The sequence below is a fragment of the Neoarius graeffei genome, chromosome 19, assembly GCF_027579695.1.
Source record: "Neoarius graeffei isolate fNeoGra1 chromosome 19, fNeoGra1.pri, whole genome shotgun sequence".
Classification (NCBI taxonomy): domain Eukaryota; kingdom Metazoa; phylum Chordata; class Actinopteri; order Siluriformes; family Ariidae; genus Neoarius; species Neoarius graeffei.
This window is the reverse complement of record NC_083587.1, coordinates 1,064,323-1,079,182: the sequence shown is the minus strand read 5'-3', so window position 1 is coordinate 1,079,182 and position 14,860 is coordinate 1,064,323. Positions and strand designations below refer to the sequence as shown.

The following is a 14,860-nucleotide window of genomic DNA, read 5'->3' as shown; positions in this document are numbered from 1 at the left end:
CGAGTGATACAAAAAAGGAGAAATAGTCAGTTTGTTCTAGTAATCTAATTAATATAAAATTAGATCATACTGACTGTACAGCCACTGCCAGCACCTTTGATCTAAACGTAGAACGATTAAATATTAGATCTCTTATATCTGAAGCGCTAATTGTTAATGAACGTATCACTGATCAGGAGTTTAATGTACTGTTTAACAGAAACATGGATGAAAACAAATGAGTATACAGCATTAAATGCAACTAGTCATCCTGGTTACAGTTATATACACACCAGCCTTGTCTAACTGGTAGAGGAGGAGGCGTCGGGGTTATTTATAATGATTATCTAGGTGTAACACAAAAACCTGGACATAAATTCAATACGTTTGAAGTTCTTCATGCTAACAACATATGTATTACAGTTAAATTATGTTAATTACTGTTAAAAATTGCATTCGGTACACATCTGCACCATACCGAAAGTCCTGTACCGAAACAGTGCGGTACGAATACATGTACCATTACACTCCTACAAGATGATAAACTGGAGCACAGCAGGAGACAGACATAAGAAGCTGTTGCTTCCAATCAGCCACACCTGGTCCTTTCCTAGCTAGGTATTTATCGTTCCCCTGGACACAATACACTCCAGGCCAGTAGAAGGTGCACACACACACTAACAAAGAGTAAATACTGGCTCCAACACGCATCACTGCTCACAGTGTGGAAAAAGTTCTTCTCATCAGAGCAGTCTCCAAATACACCAGCGTGTTCACAAAGGAGAGAAGCCATATTACTGCTCACACAGTGGGAAGAGTTTTACTATGCAGAGCCATCTCCAAATATACCAGTGCATTCACACAGGAGACAAGCCAGATCACTGCTCACAGTGTGGAAAAATGTTGACTTATTCAGTTACATTTCAGACCCACAAGTACACCAAGTCAGAGACATTCCATGATTTAAAAGTTGTCAAATTAAATATGCTTATTATTATGTGTTTGCTGAAAATAACCTGTACTTTTATCCTTATTGTTCATATATGACCACATATATTAAAACAATCTTATAGTAATGTTTTATTTTGATCTTATGTACTTATTTCAGGGTTCTCCACTTTTCAAAAATAAAAGGTGGTGGCGGAGCCCCGGTGTGGGGCCAGGGAGGCAAAGCCCCCCTGGAGCTGACGGACTTTGGGCTTTTTTGATAGTGAAGCTGGCCAATAAATGTATAGGAAATGCTAAATCATTGTTAAAATCATTTTACAAAAAAAAAATAACATTCTTACTGTACATATCATCTTTATTGTCAATGTGAGACTCATAACAGTGACATTTCAGTTGAGACTGATGCGCCTGTCTCCTGATGGGCTTCCATCACAAGTACTGACTGCCTTCTGTTTAGGTGGATTTGATGCAGCCTCTTCATTAACCCTTTTCTCCCCCTTTTTCACCAGGCATTGGCGCAAATCCATTTTCAGATCTCACTTGATTGAAATCCACCATTTTTTTAAGTTTAGACAACAATACTCCAGCCAGCTAGAGGTCGACAGATTTTTTTTTTTTTGATGTGCACTGTCTAACCTCTAGCATCTTAACGCTAAAAATAAGGAGCAACTTTTCACGCATCACAATATCGCTGAAAAGCTGCAAATATGCTGTCAGTTTCAAATATAAACATACATTCTTGATTATTTCTGGAGCAGTTGATAATTATTTATTGATCCTATGCCAAATCATGTTCTAAAATTGCATTATTTTAATGTAATAAACATTTTATTTTTGCAATGAACAGTGAACCTCCTACACATGCTGCAATCCAAAAGCTGCGGTAATTACAAAATGCAGAATCCGTAATGTATTGAGCGAAACGAGTATGACATAGTATATGTTTACATGTAAATTTTATTTTCTAAAATTATTTTTTCTGTGTGAAAAATAAATGAACTTCCATGCAAATACATACGACAGCGATAATCTCCATAAAAAAAATTTCATGGACATGCCTTCGCTCAAAACTGTGTTTTGCTTTTTCAATTAACCGGAAGTAATGAAATTTGCATCCATAATTTCATGAGAAATTTGACTGGATATTTTTGTCACTGAAATTTAATGATAACGTTATTGTTTTTCATAAACTGTTCCTGTCTATGAAATTCAACAATATTTGGTCACGTTAGTCTGAAATTATTGATTCAATAAAGAGCAAATTTACCTCTTCCAGCTACTGCAAGTTGTCTGCTTCCAAATACTTGTGCGAATTTCAATCGTTTAAACTGTAGAATGCCCTCGTATATCTGTATGCAGTCGGCTGGATGTTTTTCTATTGCAATCGCGTGACCACTTCAGGTAGCCCAGCATGCATTTGTTTAATGGTCTTCTGTGTGTTAAATAGTTACAAAATTATAATAAAGTGAATACTTTACGATTTATTTGGTGTATAATGATGAAGTTACTTTTTTTTTTGACCACGGGAAGGGTGGCGGGCCAGAATTATAACGTAGCGGTGCACCACTTTAAAAGGGCCCATGGAGAACAATGTATTTAATTGTCCTTAATTACCACCATACAAGTAATAATTTAACTATAACACTATCAGTGTAGTACTGCTGCAGGAGTTCAATGTACTATGTTAAACGGAAATGTGGATCAAACCAAACGAGTATGTCGCATTTAAATGAAGCTATATGCTTCATCCTCAGCTATACTGTATGCATTAGCCTCATCTAACTGGTAGAGAAGGCATCACAGTTATTTATAATGACAATCCAGACATCATACAAAAACTTAACCAACTTTTGAATATGTTTGAAGTTCTTTATACGAACGTGTAGCCAAAAAAAAAAAAAATCTACCCAGTCAATTCAGCTAATTAGAACCCCAGTTCCAAAAAAAATTTGTGATGCTGTGTAAAACATAAATAAAAACAGAATGCAAAGATTTGCAAATCATGGAAACCTTGTATTTCACTGAAAATAGTACTAAGACAACATATCAAATGTTGAAACTGAGAAACTGTTTTTTGAAAAATATATGTTGGTTTTGAATTTGATGTTCGCAACCAGGCCTGGAATTTCGTCATTTTAGGGGCAAGGCCACTTGGCCTTGTGCTGTCAATTTTTTGAGGGCACGAAGGCCAAAAGCCAGGGCACCAAGGCCATGAAATAAAACAATGATTTTAAGTTCACGTATATAAAGAATTTAATTTAAGGACTAATGACTCTTCTGAGGAAGATTGGAGTTTCAGTCGAAACTATCAAGCAGGTAAAGAAACATCTCCTACACTTATGCCTGAAGATAAGAAAATATTGAACATATCTAAACTCATCAATCCATCACTCACTTCAAAAATTGTAAAACTTATTAAAACTATATCCTTTCATAATTTTTGTTCAATTGACACCAAATGTGCAAGAGCATCTTCAGACTACTGTACTACTACGCAGATTTTTGATTAATCAAAATTGAGCCTGGAGTACATCAAAATGTTTGACTGTAAATGGAACATATACTAGCATGCAGGCTACTGATTAACCCATAACAGCCCAGACCAATTTCTCAATCAAGGAAAATTATTGAGGAAATAAAATGAACTAAATAGATGACAAAGAAAACATTTCTGACCTTTTATTTTTTAAAATAGCACTTTCATATCTCAAGATCTGAAATATTAAATTGCAAAATTTGCAGAACACTGCAACACTATTACACTGTTAACCCGAAAGTTCAAAAGAAACATACAATACTAGTAACAAAACAATGCTAACTGCATAGATTAAAAAAGTGGCTATGAACAGACAACAGCACATATCACGTATCATATTACGGCAGGAACAAGCAGTAGTAACATCCACGACCTTACGCTTAAAGCTCGACAAAGGAAAAACTTGACAGCAAGCTAATTAGCATTTGTTACCAGCTATAGTCGGTACTCGGCACGTTAAAAGTGGGTCAACGTTATAACGACATAACGTTACTGTACAAGCAATGCTTATTTAACGGTAACAAACTTAAGCCCTATATGTTGAAATTCCTATCTTATTCGTTCATTAATTTATCACACAGTCTTACCTCAGTCAACTTCTTCCCTCCTTCTGTGAAAATTCAACGTCTCAGACGCAGACACAAGTGGGCGGGGGATGCGTTTGATTAAGTCTCCTGGTTGGCTGGTGATGGATTGGTGTCATTATAGCACGTCGGAGCGGTTCATGCCAAGCTCGAGTCTGATCCACCACTGATGAGTTGCCCAATAAGAACCCAGACTGTCATCAAAAGAAGTATTTTTTTCTCAATAGATGCAGGTGATGTTAAAGCCTATTGGCAGTCACGAGACAGACTACAAAACCGCAGGGCATCAAGGCCACTGTGGCCTTATGGCAGATATTTTTTTTCCAAGGGCACAAGGCCAAATTGAGAGGGCACGAGGGCCATGGCCCTCGTGAAATTCCTGCCCTGTCAGCAACACATTTCAGAAACGTTGGGACGGGGCAATAAAAGAATGAAAAAGTTGTGTAATGCTAAAAAAAAAAAAATTAATTTTATAAAATAATTTGGTTAATTGGCAACAGGTTAGTAACATGATTGGGTATTAAAAGAGCATCCCAGAGAGGTGGAGTCTCTCAGAAGTAAAGATGGGGAGGGGTTCACCACTCTGTGAAAGACTGCGTGGGCAAACAGTGCAACAATTTAAGAATAACGTTCCTCAATGTAAAACTGCAAAGAATTTGGGGATCACATCATCTATGGTACATAATATCATTAAAAGATTCAGAGAATCTGGAGATCTCTGTATGCAAGAGACAAGGCTGAAAACTGACATTGGATGCCTGTACTCTTCAGGCGACACTGTATTAAAAGCAGAAATGTGTCTGTTGTGTAAAATCACTGTATGGGCTCAGGAACACTTCAGAAAAAAAACATTGTCTGTGAAAACACTTCATTACTGCATCCACAAATGCGAGTTAAAATAAAATAAACCCAGAGCATCAACGAAGCAGTTGCTCCAACAGCTGTACCATGAGAAACCAGACTCATTTATAACCAAGTTGCTCTTCATGAGAACAATGAGACCTTCCCAAACGTTTACAGAGTGTGTTGTTAAAAGTAGACATGATGCAACACAGTGGCAGTGTTCTCCCCAGAGCACTTTTGTGTTTCAGGGCTGATGCGCTTTAATTTCATGCCCACACACTCTAAATTTGCCAACACGCTATTTTTTTTACTCAGACACTTGCTGAAAAATCACGTCAGATTTCTACCTTGTGATGTTTGGGCCATATGTTGAAGGAAAATCAGTGTTTTGGACTGGTTTGCTGCCATGATGCACTCAGGCAGACCCTGGGAAATCCCCAACCACAACAAAACGCCCTCAAGCAGTTTGCTGTTGCACTGATACCATGACACTTCAGTGCGTGGGCAAGCACCCTTGCACTGACATCACATTTACCTTAGCAACTGTAGCTAGGCTATGCCTGGGGGGACAAGCAAACTTTGCTTACATACTGTTCACATACTGAAGCCAAGCGAACATGTCCGGTGTCTATTGCCTGAAGAAAACTACAGCCAAAAAAAAAAAAGAAGCTGTACTACCGTATTACTTGGATAATCTTTGTCAGAAAGAAGCAAAGGATAGATATATGGAGAAATTAGAGTTTATTAGTGGTTATGATCCATACAAAATTCCTCGAAATGATTGGAGTGATGGTGCAGATTTGTGGCCTAGCGTTAGCTACATGTTGGAATATACCTTCTTCCCCCCAAGAGTCCTGACACGGAAGAACAGTTTAGAGAAAAAAAAAAAAAAAAACAACCACACAACAGAATGTCACAAGAGCCAAAGCATTTACTCTCAAAGGACTCCTACCTGAACTGTTGGCAAGATGGTATTCCCAGCCCTCCATGTCTCAACAACCCCAAGGACACCGCTATTTGCACGCCATAATTTATACAGCTTTTTATTGTTAAAACAATATATGAGATGTTACTTTTTGTAAAATAAAATATCTTATTCTAGACTTCCAAACAATATTGTAAGATGTTATTTTTTTTTTTTTTTTACATACATGATGCTGACATCAAACTCAAAATGAGCAGATATTTTTATAAACAAATAAAATCTCAATATCAACATTTGATATGTTGTCTTTGTACCATTTTCAATTAAATATATGCTTTCCATAATTGCTGGGATGCTGCAATTATCGATCGTGATCGAGCGTCGGCTGTGAAAGGTGAGGAGGCAGGTTGAACCAGCAGGTAACATGTGATGAGGTGCACCTGTGTCAAATTACTGGTTGTCTATTAACCTGTGTCTCGGTATGTCTTTCAGACAGTCAGGAATGAGAGAGTTGTGACACGCCGTTGCGTGTGTGTTTGTCACTGAAAAGTGTATGAAAATAAAAGAACTAACCTGTTCTGTACCCTGCTTCCCATTCCTCTGTTTTTACCAAAGTTAAAAAGTTGTTACACTGGTGCTGAAACCCAGGACTGAGGAATGTAAACTGTGGGTGAACAGAAGCAGTTGAATCTGTTAGAAAACGACTCCTTCGAGACAGCACCTTATTGGATAGACCGAACCTCACCACGGACCAGATTTGCACTCTGCTTGACCTCTACCTGACTACCACTTATTTCCAGTTTAATGAAAGTTTCTACAGACAGAAGCATGGATGCGCCATGGGCTCACTGGTATCCCCTATTGTGGCCAACCTTTACATGGAGGAAGTGGAACATAAAGCTTTGACCACTTGACCACTGCAGGCTTGCTCATTGGGGATAGATTAGGGATAAATTAGCTCATGTTTTAAGTCGTTCAAATTCTGTAAAGCTGCTTTGCGACAATGTTTATTGTTAAAAGCGCTATACAATTAAACTTGACTTGACACTTTTTCAGGAGTTGCTCCCAGCCACTGGTTCAGATATGTGGATGACACCTGGGTTAAGATCAAAACCCATGAGGTGGAAGCCTTCTCTAAGCACATCAATGCAGTGGATATTAACATCAACTTCACTCAGGAGGACGTCAGTGGGAATAATCTAGCCTTCTTGGATTGTGATGTACACATTAGACAAGACAGAAGCCTGAGCATCAAGGTCTACCGGAAACCCACACACACAGACCAGTACCTACTCTTTGACTCTCACCACCCACTGGAACACAAATTGGGGGTCATTAGGACCTTGCAACACAGGGCTCAGAATATCCCTAAAACGGTAGAGGGAAAAGAGAAGGAGCAGAATCACATCAAGAAAGCACTTCAGAACTGCGGGTATCCCAACTGGTCTTTCCTCAAGAGCAGAAAAAGGAACATAACGGACAAGGAGGATAACAGGAACAAACGCAAGAACATTGTCATTCCCTACATTTCTGGTCTATCTGAGAAACTCAGGAGGATCTTCTACAAACACAGCATTCCGGTACATTCCAGACCCAGTAACACTCTGAAGCAGAAACTGGTCCACCCTAAGGACAGAATACCCAGACACAAACAGCACAACGTAGTGTATGCCATTCAGTGCAGTGAGGAATGCACGGACTTGTATATTGGAGAGACAAAACAACCGCTTTACAGGCGCATGGCTCAACACAGGAGAGCCAGTTCCTCAGGCCAGGACTCTGCTGTCTACCTTCATCTTAACAACAAAGGACACTCATTTCAGGATTGCAACGTATGCATTTTAGCCAGAGAGGATCGTTGGTATGAGCGAGGAGTTAAAGAAGCCATTTTTGTCAACCTGGAACGGCCATCACTGAACAGAGGTGGGGGTCTAAGACATCATTTATCAGCCACCTACAATGCAGTCCTTGGCACACTTCCCAGACAACTGAATGCACACCAAAACCCAGCTGTTTTCAGTGACTCACAGGAGGACAGAGAGAATCAGCATTCCATTGATCATCCTAACGACTCTTTCGAGGCCGTTCACAACCAGACCCCAGTGACCCACACCAACAGGATGACTCAATGACACCTTAGATGAGCTTTTCATCCATGAGAGGATAAATACCTGATGCTCCCTACCAGTCAGACAGAACTGAAGAAGCCTTTCGGATGAAAGGTGAAACGTCTTCAAGAATCTTCAAGCAAGTCCAGTTGCTCTCTTACCACCCACAGTTTACCATGACCTGGATGACTGAGAATCTTCACAGACATGACTGAGGAATGTACATCACCATGGGATCCAAACCAGACATGCAATTAGGTTAACATGGGGCAGACTTGGGCTGAAGTGCCCTTGTGCAAGCTACCTAACCCCTAACTGTGTCACAGTCTGGCCCAGTCCACCCATGCCTTAGATTGTGGGACTTCCATGCCGGCTCCAGGCTGGATCCAGGACAGAAATTCAGTCTTGCCTTGCTGAAGGCCATTTGCTGAAGGCCATTTCCTGAAGCAGCACTCCCACACCTGCTACCAGTCCTCTCCCATCAGCCAGGGCTTTTTAAGAACTGTTTAGAGCTACTCCATTTGCCAGACTGTCCCTAGTAGACTTTCCTCACCTCACTACAACTCATTGGTATTGGGTCTCTTGAGTCCCCCCTGCCTGAATTTCTCCTTGGTTTTTGTCAAGTTTTTCTGTCCATTTTTTTGTCCCTGTTTTTTGCCTGCCTGCTATTTTGAATTGTGCCTTTTGCAACCTCTGCCTGGATTTCCCTTGTCCCTGTGTTCATCAGTTTTTGTGAAGGTTTTTCTGTCCTGTTTTTTGTCCCTGATCATGTCTACCTGCTCCTCTGTGTTTTTGACCTCCTGGCCTGTTTTTTGACTACCGATTTTTACCTGAGCCCTACTGTACCTTTTGCCTTTCTGCCATATACTTCATTAAAAGAAGTTCTCTCTTTACACTGCCTGTTTTCTGAGTCTCCTCTTGGGTCCTCACTTCACCTCAGCTCACCACTCCTGACAAACTGTTCCCCTAGGTGCTGTAGTATGGCTGCCCACTGCTCTGGGTGTGTGCGCGTGGGCATGTTCACTGCTTCAGATGGGTTAAATGCAGAGGATGAATTTCACTGTGCTTGAGTGTGCATGCGACAAATAAAGGCTTCTTCTTTTTCTTTAAAGAGCTCTTCCAAACGCTCGCCAAAAACCTCCAGCACCAGCAGCACGCCCTTGTTGCGCTGACAGTCGATCAGGGCTGGTGCTTCCAGGCTCTGCTCCAAGCCTAAGCAAGGACCCACAGGTGATACGGAGCTGGATACAGTCTGTGGGTGCTCCAGCGATCGTCCCTGCAGCCAGCGTGCCCGTCCAGCTGGTGAAGATGGGCCCCCAGGACAATCCCAACACCTTCCTTGAACTGTCTGAGTGTGTCACGAAGGCGAGCTTGTGGTCAACCTCTCAGTGGGCGGCTCGCCTTCTGCCACTCCTGTTGGGGGAAGTCCAGCTCGCGGCTTGACAGATCCCGGCCACCAGCAGGCTGGAGTACCCCCACCTGAAGCAAGCCATCTTTCCCACAGTTGTGGGAGGGCATTGAGTAGCGCTTGTCCAAGGTGTTGATCATTTTCCTAAATCCCTCGTTTTGTACGGTGTTAATGGAGGCCATATCTTTGGCTAAGTGAGGTGATCGCCTCTGTTATCTCCTTATGCCTATGGAAGCTTGGTGGGTATGGTGATGCATTGTGCAAGGTTTCGGTCATCAGTGTCTGTGCTGTCGGGCAACAGACATTGTTTCACTTGCTGTTTTTTTGTCCTTAACAGCTTCGTCATATTGCACTCTGTGGTGACGTTTAAGGTGATTGTATAAATTGGTGTTGTTACCATGTGGTGCTGATGTACCATGGTGGTGTAGTGGTCCTCACTGTCGCCTCATGGCAAGAAGGTTCCGGGTTCAAACCCCGCGAGAGGCCTTTCTGTGCGGAGTTTGCATGTTCTCCCCGTGTCTGCATGAGTTTCCTCCGGGTGCTCCGGTTTCCCCCACAGTTCAAAGACATGCAGATTGTACAATGGGGCCACTGTAATTGGCGCAAGCTGTAGTGGTTTCCAAGCCATAATGTACATACAGTGCTCAGCATAAATGAGTAATATTTTAAACAATATCTCAATGAACACAATTTCCAAAATGTTGACAAGACAAAGTTTAATATAACATCTGTTTAACTTATAAGGTAAAAGTAAGAAAGCACAACTTGATTCATCACACACTTGTGAAATTTCCTCTCTGCAATTAACCCACCTGAAGCAGAGAACGCACACATGCACGTGAGCAATGAGCACACACCCATACCCAGAACAGTGGGCAGCCATGCTAACAGCACCCAAGGAGCAGTTGGGAATTAGGTGCCTCGCTCAAGGGCACCTCAGCCCAAGGCTGTCCCATAAATCTAACCACGTCTTTGGATTGTGGGGGAAACCAGAGCACCCGGAGGAAACCTATGCAGACACGGGGAGAACACAAACTCCACACAGAAAGGCCCTTGCCGGCCGCTGGGTTCAAACCCAGAACCTTCTTGCTGTGAGGCGACCATGTTAACCACTACACCACCGTGCCGCCCACGGTTAATGTTAGATTTAAAGCCATGATTTAAGTTAGTTTTATAGCTACACGTGATTTAGGATTGTTAAAACTTTATGATTTAATATTTTAGAGCTTTTTAAGATCCTTTATTATAACAGTGATTTTAAACTATCCCTGTGTAACCTGACCTTCCTCCAGTGGAGAAGACACACACTTCTTTGCTAAGACTAAACATAGTAGAATTGTCGTAAAAACATCTCGCATGCTTTGACGTGCATAAATGCTGAAATTGCTGAATTGCTGATAAGAAAATTATTTTGCTTATGATTGAAGGTTTCATTCACACACACATATTGTAAGGTTTTATTCCTTTGTAAGGATAAATAATTGTAAATATTTATTCTTGACCAAGAAGGCAGTAATTCTTAATACTTATTCTTAATATTGTAGTTAGAATGCCAGCTAGAAGGCATTGAATTCTGTGTAACTTGTAAGTTACTGTGTGACCTTCCTCCAGTCACAGAGAAGTGCTGACCTACTTTGCTAGACATTAACATGTCTTTGTTTAAAATGGTAAATGCTGAGTTGTTAAGAACATATTCTTGATATGGGATGTTTTGCCTATGATTGTTTTACTACATATTAATGAAATTAAGATGTAATTTGCTGACTTAGCACAAGACTTAGCACATTTACATGCGCACACACAACACACACACACTTTCACTCTCTACACGCCAAGGAGAGAGACACACACACACACACACACACACCCCTCTCTGAGGTCACACACAAACACACACATTTGACAGACACAATAGCCGTTTAGAGAGATTATAATTTGTTATAAAAGGTGTTTGTAATATTTCATCTTTGGCGAGAAAACTGTGAATAAACAGTGAAACCGATCTCTGGTTCTGTTTTTTTGCGGTGTTCCGTCCCAGAATTCTGCAGGTGGCACGAGGACATTGGTCTCGAGAAGTTGACCGTTCCAGCTGGGGGAACCCTAACAATTTGGGGGCTCGTCTGGGATACTTCCGATCAGGTAGGGGGTCTCTTTTAATTGATTAGTTGGGGGGGGACTTCCGCCTGGTTGGTAGTATCAGAAAAAAAACCAGTTGTTTATTTTTTTGGTTATCCTCGTGTAAAGGCACGGGAAGATGTTTTTATTTGGTGATCCTCGTAGTTTGTTTATGGGATGATTTTATTTGGTGATCCTCGTAGTTTGTTTACGGGATGATTTTATTTGGTGATCCTCGTAGTGTGTTTACGGGATGATTTTATTTGGTGATCCTCGTAGTTTGTTTACGGGATGATTTTATTTGGTGATCCTCGTAATTGGTTTACGGGAAGATTTTTGTTTGGTTATCCTCGTAATTGGTTTACGGGAAGATTTTCAGGTTATCCTCGTGAAGTGAATGAGCTGTCACGGGAAGAGCTCTTTTTATGTTAAACCCATAATGATTACCCTAATTAATCTCGGGACTGATTCCTTCGTGCCATCATGGGGGGAAAATTGTATTAAGGTGCCCAGACCCCGAGAAAACCCCACGGGATTGGATGAATTGCTGTGGTTTAGCATTCTGGACATTTTGGCAATTAAAATCCTTATAAGATGCAAATTAAAATAATTTACCTAAAATTTGAATGATAATTAACAATGATATATCCCAGTTACTTTTTCAGAATGAATACAAAGCTCCAATGTTTGACAAAACACAAAGTGTAAATGTTATGCGCTCTTGGGAATTGACTATAGCTCTAAATAAATATTGAAGGTTTTTTTTTAGAATCCGTATAACTTTATAACGCCCGTATACCATGTTTATTAAATCAAATCCGTATAAAATACGGACATTCTGTATATTCATTATAATGTCAATGAAAGCTTCACTGAATCGATTCTTTAGAACAAACTCGCATGCGTGTGAATCAATTTACTTGATTCACTCTTCACTCTTGACTCAGAATCTATGGAAACCTTATTTGTATTCCTGTTTTCAAATTGTAAACAATAATCACACTTTCATGCTGCATGAAATTAAAGTATGAACTTTCCTCAAACCATTACGTGTGCATGAACTCAAACAAATGCAGTCCATGCGTCTGTATCGATTCGCTCGATCGAGTCATTTTTATGTTTTGTCTCAAAAAAGATCCGAATCGTTTGTGAATCTCATCACTGTTACGGAAGGAGAGAAGAGATCCTCTTCCCTCAACAGAGAATGGTTGCTTCTTAAATCAATTAGTTTCAGCGTTTTATTTTATATTCATTGTGTGTCGATAGTCCGAAACTTGTAACTGGAAAGTTACCAGTAAGGTCACGAGTGGTCCGCGAGGTGATCTCTGAACAGGACCCCTGAGTAGTCTACAAGACTATTAATGTGTTTTAATAATTAATAGTGCAGCTATTAATGCAGTTTCATGTCTAGATCCTATAAATAAAAAGAATACGAAGTAGTTAAAACTAAGAAGTATGTGAAGGCAAAATAACATTAGAACTCCAGTTCCCATAATGCCTTGTGATACAGACATGGTAAAAACAGAAGAAATATATTTAAGGCTTAGAGTTTGATTAATTCAGCCAAATTAAATATCACTTTCAGATTTGAAGATATTTATCAGGAATCATTTTTAAAATATTGAGTAGTATACCACTTCCTGTTTAAAGGCATAATAAAAGGCATCAAATATCAAAACCCTACTTGTGAATGGAAATGCCGAAAAGTTTCTGATGCGTTTTAGCGAGACGTGGACTTGTCTGGGAAATTAGATCCACAGCGAGCTAACCCGCTCTTTACTTCATTTTTGACATTTTTTTAATAATTGTCGTCCTATTATAAATATAATATTTTGAATAATTGTTCCGTAGCAATATGCTCTGTCTCTTTTCTCAGTCAACATTGAGACAAGACTGACCCAGCTAGATAGCAATAATATAAACAAACAACCATCCATGCAGACAAGGACACACAAATATCTGCACTTGGCACTTTCTCACAATAATAAGTTTAATATAATTAATCTCTTTATATTACTAGGTAAATTCCATATACATAAAGTCAAAATGTCCAAGACAACCAATTCTCATTCCCATTAATACTGTTAATTGAATTAAAAATGTATTTTAAGTCTCTGTCACATATGAAATCAAACAAAAGGTGCTTATCAGCTATTCAATTTTATTCAAATTACATTCAGTGAAATTGTTTGTCATTTCAATTTGCCCTGTTTTATATCTCCTTTTCTTTTTTTAAACTTATTGCTCCTTATGAGGCTAAGCTTAAACATGTTCCTCCTATCCACAGATGATATGGAATAGATAGGCCTTTAATGTATTTAGTTAACCATAATTTTTTTTCAGCAAGAAACAGAGTTAAACGTTTACTTGAAGAATGTTTTTGTTTGCAGTCTCTGGTTTAGTTCGAGTCTCTGTCTCTCTCTCTCTGGCGGTGGCTACAGACAGTAAGCAGACACGTTTAATTTCAGTACATTCCTCATAAATCAATGTTTTATCAGCCTGACATTTTGCTGTATGGATTGTACATGATTTGGTAAAATACTAATTTTTTTTTTTTAAACCCCCCCCAAAAAAATCACAAATTGTGATTTTACACTGTCACAATCAATATGTAGTATTTTTATTTTACTCGTGCAAAATTGAAACTGAGCCATGCTGTTTTTTTTTTTTTTAAAAAGAAAGCTAACTCCCGACAGGAAAAGGATAAATTTTCAATGTAGCATCTTGCATGGAGCTTTACTTGTACAATGGCGTGTAAATGCTTGTATAAATGGATGAGTTCACCGCAATCGCCAGCAAGGAACTTGTATGTTGTATGAGGGTTTAAGATATGTTGTCTATAAGAATTCTGAATTGTGTTGAGTAAGAAGAGTCTGTCTTTGATTCTGCGCTTAATCAGTTTTTGGTTGCGTTTCATTGTAGTGTCTTGAACAAAGAATGAATGTCGGATGCTTTGGTGAAAAGCCAGTGAGTGTTTTACTAGGAAAGATGAAAACCATGTGGAAAGAAAGGCAAAAGTGAATGTTGGATGGGAAAAAAAAAAAAGTCACAAAAACAAGTTTGTATAAAAGACAAAGATGTGTTGATGTTTGAAGTCTGAAGTGAGCTTGTAAATCTGTTTACTGTATAAAGAGAACATAATTAAAGGGACAATAAAGATCTGTGTAAGATATGCATCTGAAAAAAAAAAAAAACCTTTGTCCTTCCAGTGGTGTTTATAAATCGGAGACTTGGGTTTATCTTTATTTAACCATTAAGAAAAAAAAAACGTCATTTAAACGCCTGTTTATGTTAAGCAGTACCTCTCTCTCTGGATTGATGTCATCCAAGGCGTGGTGAGACCGTGTACCAGCTCGTACAATACACCTGTCAATCCAATACCTAAATCTGATGGTACCTGGCGTTTTACGCAGG

At 39.6% G+C, this 14,860-nt stretch overlaps 2 protein-coding genes across 4 annotated transcripts in view; both read right to left on the bottom strand.

Moving 5' to 3' along the window:
* Nucleotides 1–14,860, bottom strand: part of LOC132867784 (histone H3-like) — a 1,068,851-nt gene that overhangs the window by 658,950 nt on the left and 395,041 nt on the right. The gene's annotated exons all lie outside the window — the stretch shown is intronic.
* Nucleotides 1–14,860, bottom strand: part of LOC132867677 (zinc finger protein 271-like) — a 114,135-nt gene that overhangs the window by 66,203 nt on the left and 33,072 nt on the right. The window lies entirely within an intron of this gene.